This window comes from Danio rerio, chromosome 2, assembly GCF_052040795.2.
Source record: "Danio rerio strain M-AB ecotype USA chromosome 2, GRCz13ab, whole genome shotgun sequence".
NCBI classification, from domain to species: Eukaryota; Metazoa; Chordata; class Actinopteri; order Cypriniformes; family Danionidae; genus Danio; species Danio rerio.
Window position 1 is genome coordinate 14,581,562 of NC_141022.1, and position 21,334 is coordinate 14,602,895.

The 21,334-nt window shown below is 43.6% G+C and overlaps 2 long non-coding RNA genes across 2 annotated transcripts in view; one reads left to right on the forward strand and one right to left on the reverse strand.

Annotated features, from left to right (window-relative positions):
• The window catches only part of LOC147846242 (uncharacterized), a 61,725-nt gene that overhangs the window by 11,908 nt on the left and 28,483 nt on the right, over window positions 1–21,334 (forward strand). The gene's annotated exons all lie outside the window — the stretch shown is intronic.
• The window catches only part of LOC147846244 (uncharacterized), a 34,846-nt gene continuing 33,267 nt past the window's right edge, over window positions 19,756–21,334 (reverse strand). The window contains exon 3 of the long non-coding RNA XR_015478314.1: window positions 19,756–20,232. This is a non-coding gene — a long non-coding RNA (uncharacterized LOC147846244). The remainder of the gene's footprint in view (window positions 20,233–21,334) is intronic.

Below are 21,334 nucleotides of genomic sequence, written 5' to 3' on the forward strand. Positions count from 1 at the left end.
TACTTCCTCTTTTGTGGCGAATCGTCAAAGTTTGCGAGGCCGCCACGGACACGCCCATCGACGAAAACTCTAAAGCTTCGCAATTTAACATCGCCAAGGCCTTTAGATGACAAAACCCAATTTTGGTGTCGATCGGATAAAATCCCTAGGCGGAGTTCGTTAAAATACAACGCCTGGAAATGGCAAAAATGCCACTTTTTCGCCGCAATAAGTTAAAAATATGCGACTTCCTGTTGGGTTTGAGATATGGCTCCAAGAGACTTTTTCGTATGTTTTGGCATGTTTGAGGTGTGTGCCAATTTTCGTGCATGTGTGTGATTCGTGGATCGGGGGCTCGTCCGTTTAAATTTTCTAGGTGGCGCTGTTAAGTCATTTTGCCACGCCCACTTCCGAAGCCCATAATAAACGTAAATTTTCGCCACTTCTGAGGCGTGTGCAAAGTTGCGTGAGTTTTCGGGCATGTTTAGCCCCTCAAAACCGCGATTCATTCCGCGGAAGAAGAAGAAGAAGAATAATTAAAGCTGCAAGCAGCGATGATAGGGACCTCGCACCCGTGCTCACCGCCTCCCGGTGGCCTCAGGATGACAGAGAACAGTGAACAATAACAATTTAAGCCGATATATATAAAAACCTGAGAAATCCACAGATTTATGCCAAACTTCCTCCTGTCAGCAGGTGGCGCTATGACTGTGACTCAGTTTTGTCATGTAGATGTCTTCAGGAGAATAATTTTATCAACTATGAGAAGTTTCAAGCAGTTCTGACATCGTGTGGCTGAGTTATAAGCCAAACTACCTTCTGCCAGCAGGTGGCGCTATAACTGACTCAATATTGTTATGTAGATGTGTTCAGGAGAAGACTTTTATCAACCATGTGAAGTTTCAGGCAGATCGGACATTGTGTGGCTGAGTTATAAGCCAAATTACCTGTTGCCAGCAGGTGGCGCTATGACTGTGACTCAATATTGGCATGTAGATGTGTTTAGGAAAGGACTTTTATCAACCCTGTGAAGTTTCAGGCTGATTGGACATTGTGTGGCTGAGATATAAGCAAAACTACCTTCTGTCACTAGGTGGCGCTATGACTGACTCAATATTGGCATTTAGATGTCTTCAGGAGAGGAATTTAATCAACCATGTAAAGTTTCAGGCAGATCAGACATTGTGTGGTTGAGTTATAAGGACTTCCTTTTTCATGGCGAAGCGTTGAGGTTTGTCATGCCACCACAGACACGCCCCTCTGCGAAAACTGTAGATCTTTACAATATATCATCGCTTGAGCTTTCAGATACACAACCAACCAAATTTGGTGCTTATATGAAAAAATTTGTGGGAGGAGTTTATTACTTTGTAAATCATGACATTTTCTGTGGCCAGCAGGTGGCGCTGTAACTGTATCTGGATATCGGCATGTAAACTTGTTCTGGTCTGGACTCTTATCAAACGTGTGAATTTTGAGGCAGATCGGATAATGCATGCCTGAGTTATAACGACTTCCTGTTTTGTGGCGAATCGTTAAAGTTTGCGAGGCCGCCACGGACACGCCCATCGACGAAAACTGGAAAGCTTCGCAATTTAACATCGCCAAGGCCTTTAGATGATAAAACCCAATTTTGGTGTCGATCGGATAAAATCCCTAGGAGGAGTTCGTTAAAGTACAACGCCTGAAAATGGCAAAATCGCCACTTTTTCGCCGCAGGAAGTTAATAATATCTGACTTCCTGTTGGGTTTGAGATATGGCTCCAAGAGACTTTTTCGTATGTTTTGGCATGTTTAAGGTGTGTGCCAATTTTCGTGCATGTGCGTGATTCGTAGATCGGGGGCTCGTCCGTTTAATTTTTCTAGTTGGCGCTGTCGAGTCATTTTGCCACGCCCACTTCAATATTGTTATGTGGATGTGTTCAAGAGATGACGTTTATCAACCACGTGAAGTTTCAGGCAGATCGGACATTGTGTGGTTGAGTTATAAGGACTTCCTGTTCCATGGCGAAGCGTTGAGGTTTTTCATGCCGCCACGGACACGCCCCTCTGCAAAAACTCTAGATCTTCACAATATATCACCGATAGAGCTTTCAGATGACGCCACTCAAATTTGGTGCTGATACGAAAAAAATTGTGGGAGGAGTTTGTTACACTGTAAAACATGTCATTTTCTGTGGCCAGCAGGTGGCGCTGTAACTGAATCTGGATATCGGCATGTAAACGTGTTCAGGTCAGGACTCTTATCAAGCGTGTGAATTTTGAGGTAGATCTGATAATGCATGCCTGAGTTATAACGACTTCCTGTTTTGTGGCGAATTGTCAAAGTTTGCGAGGCCGCCACGGACACGCCCATCGACAAAAACTCTAAAACTTCGCAATTAAACATCGCCAAGGCCTTTACATGACAAAACCCAATTTTGGTGTTGATCGGATAAAATCCCTAGGAGGAGTTCGTTAAAATACAACACCTGGAAATGGCAAAAACGCCACTTTTTCGCCGCAGGAAGTCAAAAATATCCGACTTCCTGTTGGGTTTGAGATATGGCTCCAAGAGACTTTTTCGTATGTTTTGGCATGTTTGAGGTGTGTGCCAATTTTCGTGCATGTGTGTGATTCGTGGATCGGGGGCTCGTCCGTTTAATTTTTCTAGGTGGCGCTGTCGAGTCATTTTGCCACGCCCACTTCCGAGACCCATATCAACCTGCTATTTACACCGGGTTTGGTGTGTGTGCAAATTCTCATGAGTTTTCGGGCATGTTTAGACCCTCAAAAGTGCCCCGATAGGGGGCGGAATAATAATAATAATAATAATTAAAGCTGCAAGCAGCGATGATAGGGACCTCGCACCCGGGCTCACCGCCGCCCGGTGTTCTCAGGATGACAGAGAACAGCGAACAATATTAATTTAAGCCAATATATATTTAAAAAACCTGAGAAAATCACAGATTTATGCCAAACTTCCTCCTGTCAGCAGGTTGCGCTTGGACTGTGTCAATATTGGCATGTAGATGTCTTTAGGAGATAAATTTTATCAACCATGTAATTTTTCAGGCAGATCGAACATTGCTTGCCTGATTTATAAGTAACTTCCTATTGTCAGCAGGTGGCGCTATGACTGTGACTTGATATTGGCTTGTAGATGTCTTCAGGTGAGGATTTTATTCAACCATGTGAATTTTCAGGCAGGTCAGACATTGTGTGGCTGAGTTATCAGCCAAACTTCTGGTTGCCAGCAGGTGGCGCTATGACTGACTCAATATTGTTATGTGGATGTGTTCAGAAGAGGACTTTTATCAACCATGTGAAGCTTCAGGCAGATCGGACATTGTGTGGTTGAGTTATAAGGACTTCCTGGTCAATGGCGAAGCGTTGAGGTTTGTCATACCGCCACGGACACGCCCCTCTGCGAAAACTCTAGATCTTCACAATATATCATCGCTAGAGCTTTCAGATAACACCACACAATTTTGGTGCTGATACGAAAAAATTTGTGGGAGGAGTTTATTACTCCGTAAATCATGTCATTTCCTGTGGCCAGCAGGTGGCGCTATAACTATATCTGGATATTGGCATGTAAACGTGTTCAGGTCAGGACGCTTATCAAGCGTGTGAATTTTGAGGCAGATCTGATAATGCATGCCTGAGTTATAACGACTTCCTGTTTTGTGGCGAATCATCAAAGTTTGCGAGGGCGCCACGGACACGCCCATCGACGAAAACTCTAAAGCTTCGCAATTTAACATCGCCAAGGCCTTTAGATTACAAAACCCAATTTTGGTGTCGATCGGATAAAATCCCTAGGAGGAGTTCGTTAAAATACAACGCCTGGAAATGGCAAAAACGCCACTTTTTCGCCGCAGGAAGTTAAAAATATCCGACTTCCTGTTGGGTTTGAGATATGGCTCCAAGAGACTTTTTCGTATGGTTTGGCATGTTTGAGGTGTGTGCCAATTTTCGTGCATGTGCGTGATTCGTGGATCGGGGGCTCGTCCGTTTAATTTTTCTAGGTGGCGCTGTCGAGTCATTTTGCCACGCCCACTTCCGAAGCCCATAATAAACGTAAATTTTCGCCACTTCTGAGGCGTGTGCAAAGTTGCGTGAGTTTTCGGGCATGTTTAGCCCCTCAAAACCGCGATTCATTCCGGACGAGAATAATAATAATAATAATAATAATAAACGGAGCAATTCCAATAGGGCCTTGCACCGTTCGGTGCTCGGTCCCTAATTAAAGCTGCAAGCAGCGATGAAAGGGACCTCGCACCCGGGCTCAACGCCTGTTGGCCTCAGGATGACAGAAAACAGCGAACAATATTAATTTAAGCCGATTTATATATAGAACCTGAGAAAATCACTTATTCATGCCAAACTTTCTCTTGTCAGCAGGTGGCGTTATAACTCTGACTCAAGATTTGCATGTAGATGCCTTCAGTAGAGGAATTTTATCAACCATGTGAATTTTCAGCCAGATCGGACATTGTTTGGCTGAGTTATATGTAATTTCCTGTTGCCAGCAGGTGGCGCTATGACTGTGACTCGATATTGGCATGTAGATGTCTTTAGGAGAGGATTTTAATCAACCATGTAAATTTTCAGGCTGGTCAGAATTTGTGTGGCTGAGTTATAAGCCAAACTATCTTCTGCCAGCAGGTGGCGCTATGACTGTGACTCAATATTGCAATGTAGATGTCTTCAGGAGAAGAATTTAATCAACCATGTGAAGTTTCAGGCAGATCAGAGATCATGTGGCTGAGTTATAAGCCAAAATACCTTCTATCAGCAGGTGGCGCTATGACAGACTCAATATCATTTTGTAGATGTGCTTAGGAGAGGACTTTCATCAACCATGTGAAGTTTCACGCAGACCGGACATTGTGTGGTTGAGTTACAAGCCAAACTACCTTCTGCCAGAAGGTGGCGCTATGACAGGCTCAATATTGTTATGTGGATGTGTTCAGGAGAGGAATATGATCAACCTTGTGAAGTTTCAGGCAGATCACACATTGTGTGGTTGAGTTATAAGCATTTCCTGTTCCATGGCGAAGCGTTGAGGTTTGTCATGCCGCCACAGACACGCCCCTCTGCAAAATCTCTAGATCTTTACAATATATCATTGCTAGAGCTTTCAAATAACATCACTCAAATTTGATGCTGATATAATAAAGTTTGCGGAAGGAGTATATTACAATGTAAAACATGTCATTTCCTGTGGCCAGCAGGTGGCGCTATAACTCTATCTGGATATCAGCATATAAATGTATTCAGGTCAGGACTCTTATCAAATGTGTGAATTTTTAAGGCAGATTGGATAATGCATGCCTGAGTTATAACGACTTCCTGTTTTGTGGCGAATCGTCAAAGTTTGCGAGGCCGCCACAGACACGCCCATCGATGAAAACTCAAAAGCTTCGCAATTTAACATCGCCAAGGCCTTTAGATGACAAAACCAAAATTTGGTGTTGATAAGATAAAATCCCTAGGAGGAGTTCGTTAAAATACAACGCCTGGAAAAGGCAAAAATGCCACTTTTTCGCCGCAGGAAGTTAAAAATAACCGACTTCCTGTTGGGTTTGAGATATGGCTCCAAGAGACTTTTTCGTATGTTTTGCCATGTTTGAGGTGTGTGCCAATTTTCGTGCATGTGCGTGATTCGTGGATCGGGGGCTCGTCCGATTAGTTTTTGTAGGTGGCGCTGTCGAGTCATTTTGCCACGCCCACTTCAATATTGTTATGAAGATGTGTTCAGGAGAGGACTTTTATCAACCTCATGAAGTTTCAGGCAGATCGCACATTGTGTGGTTGAGTTATAAGGACTTCCTTTTCCATGGCGAAGCGTTGAGGCTTGTCATGGTGCCACGGACACGCCCCTCTGCGAAAACTCTAGATCTTCACAATATATAATCGCTAGAGCTTTCAGATAACACCACTCAAATTTGGTGCTGATACGATAAAATTTGTGGGAGGAGTTAGTCACACTGTAAAACATGCCATTTCCTGTGGCCAGCAGGTGGCGCTATAACTGTATCTGGATATCAGCATATAAACGTATTCAGGTCAGGACTCTTATCAAGCGTGTGAATTTTGAGGCAGATTGGATAATGCATGCCTGAGTTATAACGACTTCCTGTTTTGTGGCGAATCGTCAAAGTTTGCGAGGCCGCCACGGACACGCCCATCAACGAAAACTCTACAGCTTCGCAATTTAATATCGCCAAGGCCTTTAGATGACAAAACCCAATTTTGGTGTCGATCGGATAAAATCCCTAGGAGGAGTTCGTTAAAATACAACGCCTGGAAATGGCAAAAACGCCACTTTTTTGCCGCAGGAAGTGAAAAATATCCAACTTCCTGTTGGGTTTGAGATATGGCTCCAAGAGACTTTTTCGTATGTTTTGGCATGTTTGAGGTGTGTGCCAATTTCCGTGCATGTGCGTGATTCGTGGATCAGGGGCTCATACGTTTAATTTTTCTAGGTGGCGCTGTCGAGTCATTTTGCCACACCCCTTCCCGAGACCCATAATAAACGTTAATTTTCGCCACTTCAGAGGCGTGTGCAAAGTTTCGTGAGTTTTCGGGCATGTTTAGCCCCTCAAAACCGCGATTCATTCCGCGGAAGAAGAAGAAGAAGAAGAAGAAGAATTAAAGCTGCAAGCAGCGATGATAGGGACCTCGCACCCGGGCTCACCGCCGCCCGTTGGCCTCAGGATGACAGAGAACAGCGAACAATATTAATTTAAGCCGATTTATATAAAGAACCTGAGAAAATCACTCATTCATGCCAAACTTTCTCTTGTCAGCAGGTGGTGTTATGACTCTGACTCAAGATTTGCATGTAGATGCCTTCAGTAGAGGAATCTTATCAACCATGTGAATTTTCAGCCAAATCGGACATTGTTTGGCTGAGTTATATGTAATTTCCTGTTGCCAGCAGGTGGCGCTATGACTGTGACTCGATATTGGCATGTAGATGTCTTCAGGAGAGGATTTTAATCAACCATGTAAATTTTCAGGCTGGTCAGACTTTGTGTGGCTGAGTTATAAGCCAAACTACCTGTTTCCAGCAGGTGGCGCTATGACTGTGACTCAATATTGGCATGTAGATGTCTTCAGGAGAGGACTTTTATCAACCCTGTGAAGTTTCAGGCTGATTGGACATTGTGTGGCTGAGTTATAAGCAAAACTACCTTCTGTCACTAGGTGGCGCTATGACTGACTCAATATTGGCATTTAGACGTCTTCAGGAGAGAAATTTAATCAACCATGTGAAGTTTGAGGCAGATCAGACATTGTGTGGTGTAGTTATAAGGACTTCCTTTTTCATGGCGAAGCGTTGAGGTTTGTCATGCCACCACATACACGCCCCTCTGCGAAAACTCTAGATCTTCACAATATATCATCGCTTGAGCTTTCAGATACACAACCAACCAAATTTGGTGCTGATATGAAAACATTTGTGGGATGAGTTTATTACTTTGTAAATCATGACATTTTCTGTGGTCAGCAGGTGGCGCTATAACTGTATCTGGATATCGGCATGTAAACTTGTTCTGGTCTGGACTCTTATTAAACATTTGAATTTTGAGGCAGATCGTATAATGCATGCCTGAGTTATAATGACTTCCGGTTTTGTGGCGAATCGTTAAAGTTCGTGAGGCCGCCACGGACACGCCCATCGACAAAACCTCTAAAGCTGTGGTGTAGTTATAAGGACTTCCTTTTTCATGGCGAAGCGTTGAGGTTTGTCATGCCACCACAAACACGACCCTCTGCAAAAACTCTAGATCTTCACAATATATCAACGATAGAGCTTTCAGATGACACCACTCAAATTTGGTGCTGATACGAAAAAATTTGTGGGAGGAGTTTGTCACGATGTAAAACATGTCATTTCCTGTGGCCAGCAGGTGGCGCTATAACTGTATCTGGATATGGGCATGTAAACGTGTTCAGGTCAGGACTCTTATCAAACGTGTGAAATTTGAAGCAGATCGGATGATGCATGCCTGAGTTATAATGACTTCCTGTTTTGTGGCGAATCGTCAAAGTTTGCGAGGCTGCCACGGACACGCCCATCGACGAAAACTCTAAAGCTTCGCAATTTAACATCGCCAAGGCCTTTAGATGACAAAACCCAATTTTGGTGTCGATTGGATAAAATCCCTAGGAGGAGTTCGTTAAAATACGACGCCTGGAAATGGCAAAAATGGCCCTTTTTCGCTGCAGGAAGTGAAAAATATCCGACTTCCTGTTGGGTTTGAGATATGGCTCCAAGAGACTTTTTCGTATGTTTTGGTGTGTTTGAGGGGTGTGCCAATTTTCGTGCGTGTGTGTGATTCGTGGATCGGGGGCTCGTCCGTTTAATTTTTCTAGGTGGCGCTGTCGAGTCATTTTGCCACACCCACTTCCGAGACCCATAATAAACGTAAATTTTCGCCACTTCTGAGGCGTGTGCAAAGTTGCGTGAGTTTTCGGGCATGTTTAGCCCCTCTAAATCGCGATTCATTGGAGAGAAGAATAATAATAATAATAATAATAATAAACGGAGCAATTCCAATAGGGCCTACGCACCGTTTCGGTGCTCGGTCCCTAATTAAAGCTGCAAGCAGCGATGATAGGGACCTCGCACCCGGGCTCACCGCCGCCCGTTGGCCTCAGAATGACAGAGAACAGCGAACAATATTAATTTAAGCCGATTTATATAAAAAACCTGAGAAAATCACACATTCATGCCAAACTTTCTCTTGTCAGTAGGTGGCGCTATGACTGTGACTCAAGATTTGCATGTAGATGCCTTCAGTAGAGGAATCTTATCAACCATGTGAATTTTCAGCCAGATCGGACATTGTTTGGCTGAGTTATATGTAATTTCCTGTTGCCAGCAGGTGGCGCTATGACTGTGACTCGATATTGGCATGTAGATGTCTTCAGCAGAGGATTTTAATCAACCATGTAAATTTTCAGGCTGGTCAGACTTTGTGTGGCTGAGTTATAAGCCAAACTATCTTCTGCCAGCAGGTGGCGCTATGACTGTGACTCAATATTGCAATGTAGATGTCTTCAAGAGAGGAATTTAATCAACCATGTGAAGTTTCAGGCAGATCGGACATTGTGTGGCCGAGTTACAAGCCAAACTACCTTCTGCCAGCAGGTGACGCTATGACAGACTCAATATTGTTATGTGGATGTGTTCAGGAGAGGAATATGATCAACCTTGTGAAGTTTCAGGCAGATCGGACATTGTGTGGTTGAGTTATAAGCATTTCCTGTTCCATGGCGAAGTGTTGAGGTTTGTCATGCCGCCACGGACACGCGCTTCTGCAAAATCTCTAGATCTTTACAATATATCATCGCTAGAGCTTTTAAATAACATCACTCAAATTTGGTGCTGATATAATAAAGTTTGCGGAAGGAGTGTATTACAATTTAAAACATGTCATTTCCCGTGGCCAGCAGGTGGCGCTATAACTCTATCTGGATATCAGCATATAAACGTATTCAGGTCAGGACTGTTATTAAATGTGTGAATTTTGAGGCATATCTGATAATGCATGCCTGAGTTATAACGACTTCCTGTTTTGTGGCGAATCATCAAAGTTTGCGAGCCCGCCACGGACACGGCCATCGATGAAAACTCTAAAGCTTCGCAATTTAACATCACCAAGGCTTTAAGATGACAAAACCCAATTTTGGTAATTATCAGATAAAATCCCTAGGAGGAGTTCGTTAAAATACAATGCCTTAAAATGGCAAAAGTGCCACTTTTTCGCCACAGGAAGTTAAAAATATCCTACTTCCTGTTGGGTTTGAGATATGGCTCCAAGAGACTTTTTCGTATGTTTTGCCATGTTTGAGGAGTGTGCCAATTTTTGTGCATGTGCGTGATTCGTAGATCGGGGGCTCGTCCGTTTAATTTTTCTAGGTGGCGCTGTCGAGTCATTTTGCCACGCCCACTTCAATATTGTTATGTGGATGTGTTCAAGAGATGACGTTTATCAACCATGTGAAGTTTCAGGCAGATCGGACATTGTGTGGTTGTGTTATAAGGACTTCCTGTTCCATGGCGAAGTGTTGAGGTTTGTCATACCGCCACAGACACACCCCTCTGCGAAAACTCTAGATCTTCACAATATAACATCGCTAGAGCTTTCAGATAACACCACTCAAATTTGGTGTTGATACGATAAAATTTGTGGGAGGAGTTTATAACTCCGTAAATCATGTCATTTCCTGTGGCCAGCAGGTGGCGCTGTAACTGTATCTGGATATTGGCATGTAAACTTGTTCAGGTCAGGACTCTTATCAAGCGTGTGAATTTTGAGGCAGATCTGATAATGCATGCCTGAGTTATAACTACTTCCTCTTTTGTGGCGAATCGTCAAAGTTTGCGAGGCCGCCACAGACACGCCCATCGACGAAAACTCTAAAGCTTCGCAATTTAACATCGCCAAGGCCTTTAGATGACAAAACCCAATTTTGGTGTCGATCGGATAAAATCCCTAGGCGGAGTTCGTTAAAATACAACGCCTGGAAATGGCAAAAATGCCACTTTTTCGCCGCAATAAGTTAAAAATATGCGACTTCCTGTTGGGTTTGAGATATGGCTCCAAGAGACTTTTTCGTATGTTTTGGCATGTTTGAGGTGTGTGCCAATTTTCGTGCATGTGTGTGATTCGTGGATCGGGGGCTCGTCCGTTTAAATTTTCTAGGTGGCGCTGTTAAGTCATTTTGCCACGCCCACTTCCGAAGCCCATAATAAACGTAAATTTTCGCCACTTCTGAGGCGTGTGCAAAGTTGCGTGAGTTTTCGGGCATGTTTAGCCCCTCAAAACCGCGATTCATTCCGCGGAAGAAGAAGAAGAAGAATAATTAAAGCTGCAAGCAGCGATGATAGGGACCTCGCACCCGGGCTCACCGCCGCCCGGTGGCCTTAGGATGACAGAAAACAGCGAACAATAATAATTTAAGCCGATATATATAAAGAACCTGAGAAAAATCTCTCATTTATGCCAAACTTCCTCTTATCAGCAGGTGGCGCTATAACTGTGACTCAAGATTGGCATGTAGATGCTTTCAATATAGGAATCTTATCAACCATGTGAAGTTTCAGGCAGATCAGACATTGTGTGGTTGAGTTATAAGGACTTCCTGTTCCATGGCGAAGCGTTGAGGTTTGTCATGCCGCCACGGACACGCCTCTCTGCGAAAACTCTAGATCTTGACAATATATCATCACTTGAGCTTTCAGATAACAACCAACCAAATTTGGTGCTGATATGAAAAAATTTGTGGGAGGAGTTTATTACTCTGTAAATCATGACATTTCCTGTGGCCAGCAGGTGGCGCTATAACTGTATCTGGATATTGGCATGTAAACGTGTTCTGGTCTGGACACTTATTAAACATGTGAATTTTGAGGCAGATTGGATAATGCATGCCTGAGTTATAATGACTTCTTGTTTTGTGGCGAATCGTCAAAGTTTGCGGGGCCGCCACGGACACGCCCATCGAAAAAAACTATAAAGCTTCGCAATTTAACATCGCCAAGGCCTTTAGATGACAAAACCCAATTTTGGTGTCGATAGCATAAAATCCCTAGGAGGAGTTCGTTAAGATACAACGCCTGGAAATGGCAAAAATGACACTTATTAGCAGCAGGAAGTTAAAGATATCCGACTTCCTGTTGTGTTTGAGATATGGCACCAAGGGACTTTTTCGTATGTTTTGGTGAGTTTGAGGTGTGTGCCAATTTTCGTGCATGTGCATGATTCGTAGATCAGGGGCTCGTCCGTTTAATTTTTATAGGTGGCGCTGTCGAGTCATTTTGCCACGCCCACTTCAATATTGTTATGGGGATGTGTTCAGGAGAGGACTTTTATCAACCATGTGAAGTTTCAGGCTGATCGGACATTGTGTGGCTGAGTTATAAGGACTTCCTGTTCCATGGCGAAGCGTTGAGATTTGTCATGCCGCCACGGACACGCCCCTCTGCAAAAACTCTAGATCTTCACAATATATCATCGTTAGAGCTTTAAGATGACACCACTTAAATTTGGTGCTGATACCATAAAATTTGTGGGAGGAGTTTGTTACAGTGTAAAACATGTCATTTCCTGTGGCCAGCAGGTGGCGCCATAACTATATCTGGATTTCGGCATGTAAACGTGTTCAGGTCAGGACACTTATCAAGCGTGTGAGTTTTGAGGCAGATCGGATAATGCATGCCTGAGTTATAACAACTTCCTATTTTGTGGCGAATCATCAAAGTTTGCGAGGCCGCCACGGACACGCCCATCGACGAAAACTCTAAAGCTTCGCAATTTAACATCGCCAAGGCCTTTAGATGACAAAACCCAATTTTGGTGTCGATCGGATAAAATTCCTAGGAGGAGTTCGTTAAAATACAACGCCTGAAAATGGCAAAAACGCCACTTTTTTGCCACAGGAAGTTAAAAATATCCGACTTCCTGTTGGGTTTGCGATATGGCTCCAAGAGACTTTTTCGTATGTTTTGGTGAGTTTGAGGTGAGTGCCAATTTTTGTGCATGTGCATGTGCGTGATTCATGGATCGGGGGCTTGTCCGTTTAATTTTTCTAGGTGGCGCTGTCGAGTCATTTTGCCACGCCCACTTCCGAGACCCATAATAAACGTAAATTTTCGCCACTTCTGAGGCGTGTGCAAAGTTCCGTGAGTTTTCGGGCATGTTTAGCCCCTCAAAATCGCGATTCATTCCGGAAAAGAATAATAATAATAATAATAATTAAAGCTGCAAGCAGCGATGATAGGGACCTCGCACCCGGGCTTACCGCCGCCCGGTGGCCTCAGGATGACAGAGAACAGCGAACAGTAATAATTTAAGCCGATATAATAAAAAAATCTGAGAAAATCACATATTTATGCCAAATTTCCTCCTGTCAGCAGGTGGCGCTATAACTGTGACTCATGATTGGCATGTAGATGTCTTCAGGAGAGGAAACTTATCAACCATGTGAAGTTTTAGGCAGATCGGACATTGTTTGGCTGAGTTATAAGCCAAACTGCCTTTTGTCAGCAGGTGGCGCTATGACAGACTCATTGTTGTTATGTAGATGTGTTCAGGAGAGGACTTTTATCAACCTTGTGAAGTTTCATCCAGATCGGACTTTGTGTGGTTGAGTTATACTGCAAACTACCATCTGCCAGCAGGTGGCGCTATAACTGTGATTTACAATTGGCATGTAGATGCCTTTAGTAATGGAATTTAATCAACCATGTGAAGTTTCAGGCAGATCGGAGTTTGTGTGGTTGAGTTATAAGCCAATCTACCTTCTGCCAGCCGGTGGCGCTATGACTGACTCAGTATTGTTATGTAGATGTAATCAGAAGATGACTTTTATCAACCATGTGAAGTTTCAGGCAGATCAGACATTGTGTGGTTGAGTTATAAGAAATTCCTGTTCCATGGCAAAGCGTTGAGGTTTGTCATGCCACCACAGACACGCCCTTCTACAAAAACTCTAGATCTTCACAATATATCATCGCTAGAGCTTTCAGATGACACCAGTCTATTTTGGTGCTGATACGGGAAAGTTTGTGGAAGGAGTTTGTTACAGTGTCAAACATGTCATTTCCTGTGGCCAGCAGGTGGCGCTATAACTGTAACTGGATATCGGCACGTAAACCTGATCAGGTCAGGACTGTTATTAAATGTGTGATTTTTGAGGCAGATCGAATATTGCAAGCCTGAGTTATAAAGACTTCCTGTTTTGTGGCGAATCATCAAAGTTTGCGAGGCCGCCACGGACACGCCCATCGATGAAAACTCTAAAGCTTCGCAATTTAACATCACCAAGGCTTTAAGATGACAAAACCCAATTTTGGTGGTTATCAGATAAAATCCCTAGGAGGAGTTCGTTAAAATACAACGCCTGAAAATGGCAAAAGCGCCACTTTTTCGCCACAGGAAGTTAAAAATATCCGACTTCCTATTGGGTTTGAGATATAGCTCCAAGAGACTTTTTCATATGTTCTGCCATGTTTGAGGTGTTTGCCAATTTTTGTGCATGTGCGTTATTCGTAGATCGGGGGCTCGTCCGTTTAATTTTTCTAGGTGGCGCTGTCGAGTCATTTTGCCACGCCCACTTCAATATTGTTATGTGGATGTGTTCAAGAGATGACGTTTATCAACCATGTGAAGTTTCAGGCAGATCGCACTTTGTGTGGTTGAGTTATAAGGACTTCCTGTTCCATGGCGAAGCGTTGAGGTTTGTCATACCGCCACGGACACGCCCCTCTGCGAAAACTCTAGATCTTCACAATATAACTCTGCTAGAGCTTTCAGATAGCACCACTCAATTTTGGTGTTGATACGATAAAATTTGTGGGAGGAGTTTATAACTCCGTAAATCATGTCATTTCCTGTGGCCAGCAGGTGGCGCTATAACTGTATCTGGATATCGGCATGTAAACGTGTTCAGGTCAGGACTCTTATCAAGCATGTGAATTTTGAGGCAGATCTGATAATGCATGCCTGAGTTATAATGACTTCCTCTTTTGTGGCGAATCGTCAAAGTTTGCGAGGCCGCCACGGACACGCCCATCGATGAAAACTCTAAAGCTTCGCAATTTAACATCGCCAAGGCCTTTAGATGACAAAACCCAATTTTGGTGTCGATTGGATAAAATCTCTAGGAGGAGTTCGTTAAAATACAACGCCTGGAAATGGCAAAAACGCCACTTTTTCGCCGCAGGAAGTCAAAAATATCCGACTTCCTGTTGGGTTTGAGATATGGCTCCAAGAGACTTTTTCGTATGTTTTGGCATGTTTGAGGTGTGTGCCAATTTTCGTGCATGTGCGTGATTCGTGGATCGGGGGCTCGTCCGTTTAATTTTTCTAGGTGGCGCTGTCGAGTCATTTTGCCACGCCCACTTCCGAAGCCCATAATAAACGTAAATTTTCGCCACTTCTGAGGCGTGTGCAAAGTTGCGTGAGTTTTCGGGCATGTTTAGCCCCTCTAAATCGCGATTCATTCCGGAGGAGAATAATAATAATAATAATAATAATAATAATAATAATAATAATAAACGGAGCAATTCCAATAGGGCCTACGCACCGTTTCGGTGCTCGGTCCCTAATTAAAGCTGCAAGCAGCGATGATAGGGACCTCGCACCCGTGCTCACCGCCTCCCGGTGGCCTCAGGATGACAGAGAACAGTGAACAATAACAATTTAAGCCGATATATATAAAAACCTGAGAAATCCACAGATTTATGCCAAACTTCCTCCTGTCAGCAGGTGGCGCTATGACTGTGACTCAGTTTTGTCATGTAGATGTCTTCAGGAGAATAATTTTATCAACTATGAGAAGTTTCAAGCAGTTCTGACATTGTGTGGCTGAGTTATAAGCCAAACTACCTTCTGCCAGCAGGTGGCGCTATAACTGACTCAATATTGTTATGTAGATGTGTTCAGGAGAAGACTTTTATCAACCATGTGAAGTTTCAGGCAGATCGGACATTGTGTGGCTGAGTTATAAGCCAAATTACCTGTTGCCAGCAGGTGGCGCTATGACTGTGACTCAATATTGGCATGTAGATGTGTTTAGGAAAGGACTTTTATCAACCCTGTGAAGTTTCAGGCTGATTGGACATTGTGTGGCTGAGTTATAAGCAAAACTACCTTCTGTCACTAGGTGGCGCTATGACTGACTCAATATTGGCATTTAGATGTCTTCAGGAGAGGAATTTAATCAACCATGTAAAGTTTCAGGCAGATCAGACATTGTGTGGTTGAGTTATAAGGACTTCCTTTTTCATGGCGAAGCGTTGAGGTTTGTCATGCCACCACAGACACGCCCCTCTGCGAAAACTGTAGATCTTTACAATATATCATCGCTTGAGCTTTCAGATACACAACCAACCAAATTTGGTGCTTATATGAAAAAATTTGTGGGAGGAGTTTATTACTTTGTAAATCATGACATTTTCTGTGGCCAGCAGGTGGCGCTGTAACTGTATCTGGATATCGGCATGTAAACTTGTTCTGGTCTGGACTCTTATCAAACGTGTGAATTTTGAGGCAGATCGGATAATGCATGCCTGAGTTATAACGACTTCCTGTTTTGTGGCGAATCGTTAAAGTTTGCGAGGCCGCCACGGACACGCCCATCGACGAAAACTGGAAAGCTTCGCAATTTAACATCGCCAAGGCCTTTAGATGATAAAACCCAATTTTGGTGTCGATCGGATAAAATCCCTAGGAGGAGTTCGTTAAAGTACAACGCCTGAAAATGGCAAAATCGCCACTTTTTCGCCGCAGGAAGTTAATAATATCTGACTTCCTGTTGGGTTTGAGATATGGCTCCAAGAGACTTTTTCGTATGTTTTGGCATGTTTAAGGTGTGTGCCAATTTTCGTGCATGTGCGTGATTCGTAGATCGGGGGCTCGTCCGTTTAATTTTTCTAGTTGGCGCTGTCGAGTCATTTTGCCACGCCCACTTCAATATTGTTATGTGGATGTGTTCAAGAGATGACGTTTATCAACCACGTGAAGTTTCAGGCAGATCGGACATTGTGTGGTTGAGTTATAAGGACTTCCTGTTCCATGGCGAAGCGTTGAGGTTTTTCATGCCGCCACGGACACGCCCCTCTGCAAAAACTCTAGATCTTCACAATATATCACCGATAGAGCTTTCAGATGACGCCACTCAAATTTGGTGCTGATACGAAAAAAATTGTGGGAGGAGTTTGTTACACTGTAAAACATGTCATTTCCTGTGGCCAGCAGGTGGCGCTGTAACTGAATCTGGATATCGGCATGTAAACGTGTTCAGGTCAGGACTCTTATCAAGCGTGTGAATTTTGAGGTAGATCTGATAATGCATGCCTGAGTTATAACGACTTCCTGTTTTGTGGCGAATTGTCAAAGTTTGCGAGGCCGCCACGGACACGCCCATCGACAAAAACTCTAAAACTTCGCAATTAAACATCGCCAAGGCCTTTACATGACAAAACCCAATTTTGGTGTTGATCGGATAAAATCCCTAGGAGGAGTTCGTTAAAATACAACACCTGGAAATGGCAAAAACGCCACTTTTTCGCCGCAGGAAGTCAAAAATATCCGACTTCCTGTTGGGTTTGAGATATGGCTCCAAGAGACTTTTTCGTATGTTTTGGCATGTTTGAGGTGTGTGCCAATTTTCGTGCATGTGTGTGATTCGTGGATCGGGGGCTCGTCCGTTTAATTTTTCTAGGTGGCGCTGTCGAGTCATTTTGCCACGCCCACTTCCGAGACCCATATCAACCTGCTATTTACACCGGGTTTGGTGTGTGTGCAAATTTTCATGAGTTTTCGGGCATGTTTAGACCCTCAAAAGTGCCCCGATAGGGGGCGGAATAATAATAATAATAATAATTAAAGCTGCAAGCAGCGATGATAGGGACCTCGCACCCGGGCTCACCGCCGCCCGGTGTTCTCAGGATGACAGAGAACAGCGAACAATATTAATTTAAGCCAATATATATTTAAAAAACCTGAGAAAATCACAGATTTATGCCAAACTTCCTCCTGTCAGCAGGTTGCGCTTGGACTGTGTCAATATTGGCATGTAGATGTCTTTAGGAGATAAATTTTATCAACCATGTAATTTTTCAGGCAGATCGAACATTGCTTGCCTGATTTATAAGTAACTTCCTATTGTCAGCAGGTGGCGCTATGACTGTGACTTGATATTGGCTTGTAGATGTCTTCAGGTGAGGATTTTATTCAACCATGTGAATTTTCAGGCAGGTCAGACATTGTGTGGCTGAGTTATCAGCCAAACTTCTGGTTGCCAGCAGGTGGCGCTATGACTGACTCAATATTGTTATGTGGATGTGTTCAGAAGAGGACTTTTATCAACCATGTGAAGCTTCAGGCAGATCGGACATTGTGTGGTTGAGTTATAAGGACTTCCTGGTCAATGGCGAAGCGTTGAGGTTTGTCATGCCACCACGGACACACCCCTCTGCGAAAACTCTAAAGCTTCGCAATTTAACATCGCCAAGGCCTTTAGATGACAAAACCAAATTTTGGTGTTGATCGGATAAAATCCCTAGGAGGAGTTCGTTAAAATACAACGTCTGGAAATGGCAAAAACGCCACTTTTTTTCAGCAGGAAGTTAAAAATATCCGACTTCCTGTTGAGTTTGAGATATGGCACCAAGAGACTTTTTCGTATGTTTTGGCATGTTTGAGGTGTGTGCCAATTTTCGTGCATGTGCGTGATTCGTATATCAGGGGCTCATCCAATTAATTTTTTTAGGTGGCGCTGTCGAGTTGATTTGCCACGCCCACTTCAATATTGTTATGTGGATGTGTTCAGGAGAAGACTTTTACCAACCATGTGAAGTTTCAGGCTGATCAGACATTGTGGGGTTGAGTTATGAAGCCTTCCTGGTCAATGGCGAAGCATTGAGGTTTGTCATGCCGCCATGGACACGCCCCTCTCCGAAAACTCTAGATCTTTACAATATATCACCGATAGAGCTTTCAGATGACACCACCCAATTTTGGTGCTGATACGATAAAATTTGTGGGAGGAGTTTGTTACTCTGTAAAACATGTCATTTCCTGTGGCCAGCAGGTGGCGCTGTAAATGTATCTGGATATTGGCATGTAAACGTGTTCAGGTCAGGACTGTTATTAAGCGTGTGAATTTTGAGGCAGATCGGATAATGCATGTCTGAGTTATAACGACTTCCTGTTTTGTGGCGAATCGTCAAACTTTGCGAGGCCGCCACCGACACGCCTATTGACGAAAACTCTAAAGCTTCGCAATTTAACATCGCCAAGGCTTTAAGATGACAAAACCCAATTTTGGTGTCGATCGGATAAAATCCCTAGGAGGAGTTTGTTAAAATACAACGCCTGGAAATGGCAAAAACGCCACTTTTTCGCCGCAGGAAGTCAAAAATATCCGACTTCCTGTTTGGTTTAAGATATGGCTCCAAGAGACTTTTTCGTATGTTTTGGCGTGTTTAAGGTGTGTGCCAATTTTCGTGCATGTGTGTGATTCGTGGATCGGGGGCTCGTCCGTTTAATTTTTCTAGGTGGCGCTGTCGAGTCATTTTGCCACGCCCACTTCCGAGACCCATATCAACCTGCTATTTACACCGGGTTTGGTGTGTGTGCAAATTTTCATGAGTTTTCAGGCATGTTTAGACCCTCAAAAGTGCCCCGATAGGGGGCGGATTAATAATAATAATAATAATAATAATAATAATAATAATAATAATAATAATAAAAAACAGAGCAATTCCAATAGGGCCTACGCACCGTTTCGGTGCTCGGTCCCTAATTAAAGCTGCAAGCAGCGATGACAGGGACCTCGCACCCGGGCTCACCGCCGCCCGGTGGCCTCAGGATGATAGAGAACAGCGAACAATAATATTTTAAGCTGATATATAAAAAGAAGCCGAGAAAATCACAGATTTATGCCAAACTTCCCCCTGTCAGCAGGTGGCGCTATGACTGTGACTCAAGATTGGTATGTAGATGTCTTCAGGAGAGGACTTTTATCCACCATGTTAAGTTTCACGCTGATCGGACATTGTGTGGTTGAGTTATTAGCCAAAATTCCTTCCGTCACTAGGTGGCGCTATGACTGACTAATATTGGCATGTATATGTGTTCAGGAGAGGACTTTTATCAACCATGTGGAGTTTCAGGCAGATCGGACATTGTGTGCTTGAGTTATAAGGACTTCCTGTTCCATGGCGAAGCGTTGAGGTTTGTCATGCCACAACGGACACGCCTTTCTGCGAAAACTCTAGATTTTCACAATATATCATCGCTAGAGCTTTCAGATGACACCACCCAAATTTGGTGCTGATACTATAAAATTTGTGAGAGGAGTTTGTTATGATGTAAATCATGTCATTTCCTGCGGCCAGCAGGTGGCGCTATAACTTTTCCTGGATTTCGGCATTTTAAAGTGTTCAGGTCAGGACTCTTATCAAACGTGTGTATTTTGAGCCAGGTAGGATAAAGCATGCCTGAGTTATAACGACTTCCTGTTTTGTGGCGAATCGTCAAAGTTTGCGAGGCCGCCACGGACACGCCCATCAACAAAAACTCTAAAGCTTCGCAATTTAACATCGCCAAGGCCTTTAGATGACAAAACCCAATTTTGGTATCGATCGGATAAAATCCCTAGGAGGAGTTTGTTAAAATACAACGCCTGGAAATGGCAAAAATGCCACTTATTCGCCGTAGGAAGTTAAAAATATCCGACTTCCTGTTGGGTTTGAGATATGGCTCCAAGAGACTTTTTCGTATGTTTTGGCGTATTTTAAGGTGTGTGCCAATTTTCGTGCATGTGCGTGATTCGTAGATCGGGGGCTCGTCCGTTTAATTTTTATAGGTGGCGCTGTCGAGTCATATAGCCACACCCACTTCATTATTATTATGGGGATGTGTTCAGGAGAGGACTTTTATCAAACATGTGAAGTTTCAGGCGGATCAGACATTGTGTGGTTGAGTTATAAGGTCTTCTTGTTCCATGGCGAAGCGTTGAGGTTTGTCATGCCGCCAAGGACACGCCCCTCTGCGAAAACTCTAGATCTTCACAATATTTCATCGCTAGAGCTTTCAGATAACACAACCCAAATTTGGTGCTGATACGAAAAAATTTGTGGGAGGAGTTTGTTACACTGTAAAACATGTCATTTCCTGTGGCCAGCAGGTGGCGCTATAACTATATCTGGATATTGGCATGTAAACGTGTTCAGGTCAGGACTCTTATCAAAGGTGTAAATTTTGAAGCAGATCTGATAATGCATGCCTGAGTTATACCGACTTCCTGTTTTGTGGCGAATCGTCAAAGTTTGCGAGGCCGCCACGGACACGCCCATCGACGAAAACTCTAAAGCTTCGCAATTTAACATCGCCAAGGCCTTTAGATGACAAAACCCAATTTTGGTGTCGATCGGATAAAATCCCTAGGAGGAGTTCGTTAAAATACAACGCCTGGAAATGGCAAAAACGCCACTTTTTCGCCGCAGGAAGTTAAAAATATCCGACTTCCTGTTGGGTTTGAGATATGGCTCCAAGAGACTTTTTCGTATGTTTTGGCATGTTTGAGGTGTGTGCCAATTTTCGTGCATGTGCGTGATTCGTGGATCGGGGGCTTGTCAGTTTAATTTTTCTAGGTGGCGCTGTCGAGTCATTTTGCCACGCCCACTTCCGAGACCTGTAACAAACGTAAATTTTCGCCACTTCTGAGGCGTGTGCAAAGTTGCGTGAGTTTTCGGGCATGTTTAGCCCCTCTAAATCGCGATTCATTCCGGAAAAGAATAATAATAATAATTAAAGCTGCAAGCAGCGATGATAGGGACCTC